The sequence below is a fragment of the Silene latifolia genome, chromosome 11 (assembly GCF_048544455.1).
Source record: "Silene latifolia isolate original U9 population chromosome 11, ASM4854445v1, whole genome shotgun sequence".
NCBI classification, from domain to species: Eukaryota; Viridiplantae; Streptophyta; class Magnoliopsida; order Caryophyllales; family Caryophyllaceae; genus Silene; species Silene latifolia.
Window position 1 is genome coordinate 104,243,550 of NC_133536.1, and position 6,288 is coordinate 104,249,837.

The following is a 6,288-nucleotide window of genomic DNA, read 5'->3' on the forward strand; positions in this document are numbered from 1 at the left end:
ACGTTCATGGTAACATAATTGAGTCGCAAGTGGAATTCTCCAGTACCTTCTTTGCGATTTCATATTGTAAGTCATTTGGTAGTTGTGAAAACATGTAAAAATTCTCTATTATGGGTAAAATTTTATGGCTTATTCTATTTGATGGATTTATGTATTATTCATTGTTAGACAATTTCACGATATGAGATCATTGTTTTTGAATTATTATAACGATAGAAACGATATTTATAACCACGGCGAAACTGTCATATACAAAATTTTAAGTTGTAATATATTTTATAGAATTTCGAGAAGCTTCTATAATAAGTTCTTTTATTAATAATTATTGTGTGAAACGATCTCACATCGTAAAACAGACCAACTACGGTAAAAAAAAAAAAACAATTTACTTACTATCAATAAATTAACGAAATCTACTCGTCTTAGAGGGACATCCTCTTGTTTTCCCTCTACCATTCACGTAAACACAAAATCTTTAAGATGATATTATTCGTCTTAAGCTTAAGACGGTCAAATATTATACTATTTGCAATGATAAGACAAAGACTTGTCTTATCTAAGCAATTGGTGAATTATTTGATCCGTTTTAGTGTAAGAAGTATACCATCCGAGTATCCGTGATATAAAAAAGACTTTTTGTCACATAAAATACTATTTTATGTATAGCAGTACTCCAAATAGCAAAAGTGTTCTTTCCTCTATCCTAATATTTCCTCTCTGTAAACATTAAACAACAAAAATGGCGAATGTAGCCGGTAGATTTGTGATCAGGGCATTTCAGTCGATACTCAAAGAATCCTCTGCTAAAAGGTTTACTACTCTTCATTTTGCTATTCAGTCTTCTCTGGGTTTGTACCCCTTTTTTTTTATTAGATCCTAATTTTAATGCTTATTGGATTGTTTGTAGTCATCAATTCATTATTTCTGGGTTGACTGTGTTTGTTTAGATGACATTAAAGAGGAGAAGAAACAACTTGTGTCCGAGGCGACAAAGAGGTTAGATTCATTGTCAGAATCATCATTTACAAAAGAGAAATAGATTAATTGGTTCCCCTAATTCTCATTTGTGACGGTCCTCGGTCGTATGATAATCAAATAAGGGTCAAAATGGGGTAGTTAGATTTAAGTTGTCTACTTTTTACTTCAAAGCTAATTTAATTGAGTTAGGTTGTCAATTGAAAGGATATTAATTTTAGTAATCACGCCTCTTTGAAACCAATGACTGAAAATTCTTGTTTGCTTCTCAACATGAAGACTTGACAATTATCCAAAATGAGTTAGGTTTCTCAAGTCGATTGAAGGGATAATTGGCTCCTCTCTTCTAATAGCTGGTGTATTACCATCTCCTAGATCAAGTAACCACTTATTAAATTCTTTGTTTGCTTGTGTCAATTTATTTATATGTATTTATATATAAAATGTTAGTCCCACAACCTGATGCGCGACAGTGAGCTCCAATCTTCATTCAGACCTTAGTCATGCAGTAATTGTTTTGTAAAGGAATGTTTTTCCTGTACCTCAATGTCCATACACAAAGAAAATCTCCCCGTTCTCGGAATTGACAGATTCTATAACCTTGTCGTATACATGTAATTGTTAGGGATTAAGTAGGGGCGTCCACTCGTCATGCTGTTTTTGGAGCATTCCAACATCATAGCTTAGTTCCTCCCTTATTGGTCTATTTTCAAGGAGATGAATCTCTTGAACATCTTATTGTTAAACTCTAGCCACTTGGTAAACATGATTTCATGGTTTTTCTCATTGACATCAACTAACCTAGCACAGTCTAATAATGTGACCATTTGTTCACCAGGTAGATGGACGTGCAATCTGACAACTGCCGGACTTCTTAGATGTATATCAAAGGCGAAATTCTCTATGCTGCCTCTGGTGCGGAAAGATATCGACAGTCAAGGTAAGTTTTAATTTCATCTTCCTCATCTCCATCACCATGTTGGGCTCTTTTCAAAATCATTGTGGTCCTGACAGGCCTTTTTCTTATGTACTTGAACTTGTATTTAATTGCTTTAGATTTGTTCACCACTCTACATTGATATATGCATTGAAGAAAAATAGGAAATCTCTGTTATGTGGCACAATATAGTCATTGTCCAATAATTTATCTTCTTTACGGACAAAACTGGAAACATAAAAATTTTACTTAAGAAAAATATGGTCAAGTAAAAATTAAAGAATGACTGGTCGACACTTATTAAAATAGGTGAAGTATACTGACCTGGTAGTATTCCTTATTCTATAAATTGCATATCCGGTGTCATCGATAATTGTTTCTGGCTGGAGCTTTTTTGGGAACTTTTTGTTGCATCCATCAGTTGTCATGCATGGTGCACTGCTGTTCATTTTACCACATGGTCCATGAACCATGAATTGCGATACAATATCATACACGATGGGGTCAGTCTCTTTGTCATATAATGCTATCTATGAAGTCTGGGTTGCGATGCTTTTCATCTGGTTCCAATCAAAGAAGTATGTGGGCATGTGGCAATCCTCGTTTTTTTAACTCAATGGCGTAATCATCTGTGAAAAAGAAGATGTGTTAACAAATTAGGATTCTACCTCAAAACACATATTACATTAGATTAGATAGTTTGTATGTCAAAGTTTAGAGGCATACGTGCAAAAATCGCCCAAAAAGTTGCTCATGAGTCAAAACCTTCATCAATTGATCAAGTTTCAACTTGAAAACTCTACTAACGATGTCAGGTCCGTCTTCAGGTTTCTGACCTTCAATATATTCAAGTATGTATTTTATTTCTGGCCATTTAGGGTTATCAGTAAAGGCTAGGAACAATAACGGGTTCCTATACCATCTACAGATTGTCATTGCGTCATTGCATCGTGGTAATTCTGTGCATCGTGGGCAACCTGTGAAAGAAGGTGGCAAAACTCTCAAGTAGAGAGTAAGTTTCTGAGTCGGAAGCTAGTTCGCCTGCAAAAAAATGAAAAAGGTTAAAAATAGTTTCTTACTTCAGGAAACAGAAATCCAAGCATGCTGTTAAATAAGTTTCTTTGAATTCTCAAAGTAGCTCATTGAGAGAAAATCTTTTTGTTTGACATTGATGCAGGTTTTGCTAAGCTTTTGAATATCTTACTTTTTGTTCGACATGGTACAGGTGTGCAAAGATATGGAATATCTGATGGAAAGAAAGACTTGTATAAGATTGAGAGGAGAATTGTGTGATGAGAGGAAGATTTGGGGTGATGAATTTATATGAATGACAATCTTAGAAACATTGTATCAGTATGTGTTTTGCTTATTTACATTTACAATGTGCATTGAAGAATGACTCTTAAACGTATATTAGAAACAATGTCTCTATCTGTATCTAGATATTTTTTCACACCTACAATGTTATTATTGGTTCTGGCTTGTATGAACACATTTAAGCCATTCAAGTTTTATTTTTTTTATATCTTTTTTCCACACCAGGCTGTATGAACACATTCAAGTATTTTTCTTTATTTCTATTTTCCACGCCAGGTTGTATGAAAACATTAGTATTTTTTCCTTTTTAATTTTTTTTTTCATGCCACGTGTTACATCCACACTTTCTCAACCCAATTTTATATATATATATAATATTAGAGGTGTCTAATATGAGATTGATGAATCTAACAATTGGTATCAGAGCAAGAGTTGTTGCATGCATAATCGGTTTTGTTTTTCCGAGTTAATATGTTAACATATAAGACTAAAAATTTGTGATTCATGAAGATAAATGCCACGAAAATTTTTCAAGTTAAACATTCTGGTCCTAAATTGATTTTAGGTCATTTTTGATGATTTATGATATTTTATTGCTCTTTAATATGATTTTAGTATTTTTATTACATTTTATTGTATAAAATAACACTTAAAATGCTAAAATTAGTTAGACTATGATTCTAACCTTAAAATTTTTACACGACTTCACATGCATTTTTTACATATTGTATGTAAACTTTCGTATAAAATGGTTTTATATAGCATGATTTATGATTTTTACATGATAAAAATCGATTAAATAGAGGTATTTTGGTTAAAAATGGTTAGACTTTGTTAGTAACCATGAAATTTTAGTATGTTGTCACATGCAATATTTACACACTGTATGTAAATTTTGAAATAAAATGGTTTTATTTTGCATGATTTATGATTTTTAGATGTAAAAATCGAATAAATAGTGACTATTTTAGCAAAAATAGCTAAAATGAATTTTATGACATGAAATGTTTTCCCAATGTTGTATATATGATATGAACATCAGATATAAAGTTGCATGTTAAATTTCGTATGATTTAAGTGGCTATTAATTTTTATGAGATATAAATTGATAAATAGCAACTTTAATAGTCATAAATATAAAAATTCGATTTTGGGCTTAAAAATTTGTCATTTCCAAGTTCAATAAACTTATTTAGAATATTCAATATTTTAATTTTGATTTATTGCATACTTTTATATTTAATTTTGAATTAAAGGGTTAAAATTATGTTTTATACGATTTATTTGTGAAATAGATTAATATAATCTAAGGGAAAATTTTATTAAAGTTTTGGAATGTTGGGAATTTTCCAGAATATACAAAATTATGATTTTGAAATTTTTGAATTTTTATGACTTAGTTGGGAATTATTTCTTTATTATTATGAATAATAGATGTTTAAAGAGCAATAATAAAATATCAAGTTGAATTATTGTCAAATGTTTAGTGAAGACTAAATTTTTGAGTCCTAAGAGGTTGGGGTAATTAACTTGGACATACATAGATGTGATTTATGTAATATTTTGTGATTTTAATAGATTAATTGTCACAATAATCCATAAAACCGGACTATATATACGATATTAGCTTAAATAGGGCGATTTGGCACATAACATGGCATGTTTTATACATATATTAATGCTGAATTTTTAGTATGATTGTCATATTTTATTTTATATAATTTTGAATTATGTAATTTGTACTTAGTATGGCCTTAATTTTTAATTGGTATTTCCCGAAATGAATGGGGATATCGATTTGGTTATAATTAATGTGATCTCGTATCACTTTTATTTTATTTAGTTTTGTTTTTCTTTTTATAATGTATAAAGTAGAAAAGCTATGTAATTTATTTATTTCGGAGTTCCTTGAAGACGGTGCAATTCGAGAAGGTGGTCCGACAAAGACGGTGTTACCTTGAAGTGCGTACCAACTGAAGTTCAAGGGACCAAAGGAGTTGGTTTCCGAATTTGTAAATAGTCTATTTGATTTACTATTTTAGGAAGGCCATACTGGATTTTATTGTTTTTGCTTTGCATTTGTTTTATATGTTTGCATGCATAGCCAAATCGTCATAACTACACATGCATATCTTTTTATCGAGTCATCGACCGTGTCAATTAAAATTATCGTAGTTCACCGCTTTAGTTCACTTAAAACGTGATAGATAATAAATTGACAAGACCTCTCACTAAATAATAATTGAGAATTAGCCTTACCAAATAGTAGAACCATGAGTCCCAATTTCATAAGGAAGTAGGCTTGGCTCACCGGGGTGCTAAACTTATTACGTTGGGTAAGTGGGTAGTAAAATGTTATTACATCGAAATTTGAATTGAGCTCAACGGAAGTATTCGTGACCGTAGTCACATGTGTTCCGGGATAAAGATAAATATTAAAGTAATTTTATCGACCGAGAGTTCTAAAAGTAGAATCGATTAAAGAGTTAATCCACCGAGTTATATTGAAAAGGGATGAATTGGCTCACCGTGCCCGAGTTAATATGAATTTGGATCTCGGGATCATTTATAATAGTTGGGTAGAGGTCACTTTATAAATGCTTAAAACTTGTTTAAAAATGTTTACAAGTATTATTAAAACAATAGATGTTTATTAATTCCTTCACTTTTAATTTTGTAGTCAAATTTGTTTTCTCAATTGCAATGGCAACTCCAAATTCATCCGCAACAACTAGCTCGAACACTCTCACCAATGTTTCATGGCTCCGATCCTTCATGGATCGTTGTAAATTAGAAAAGAATGGGTCCAATTTCGCCGATTGGGACGCTCAACTTCGCTTGGCCGCGGAGGGTGACGATAAGGTTCATTACCTTACCGAGGCCTCTCCCGCCGCACCTACCGCTAGGTCTACCCCCGCCGCTAGGCAAGCCTATGAGACTTACCAAAAAGAGTCGGCCGCGATCAAAAATGTGTTGATCTTCTCAATGGAGGCCGAACTCCAAAGGAGTGCTATAAAGATTAGCACCGCCTATGAGATCTATACGAAGCTTGTGACCAT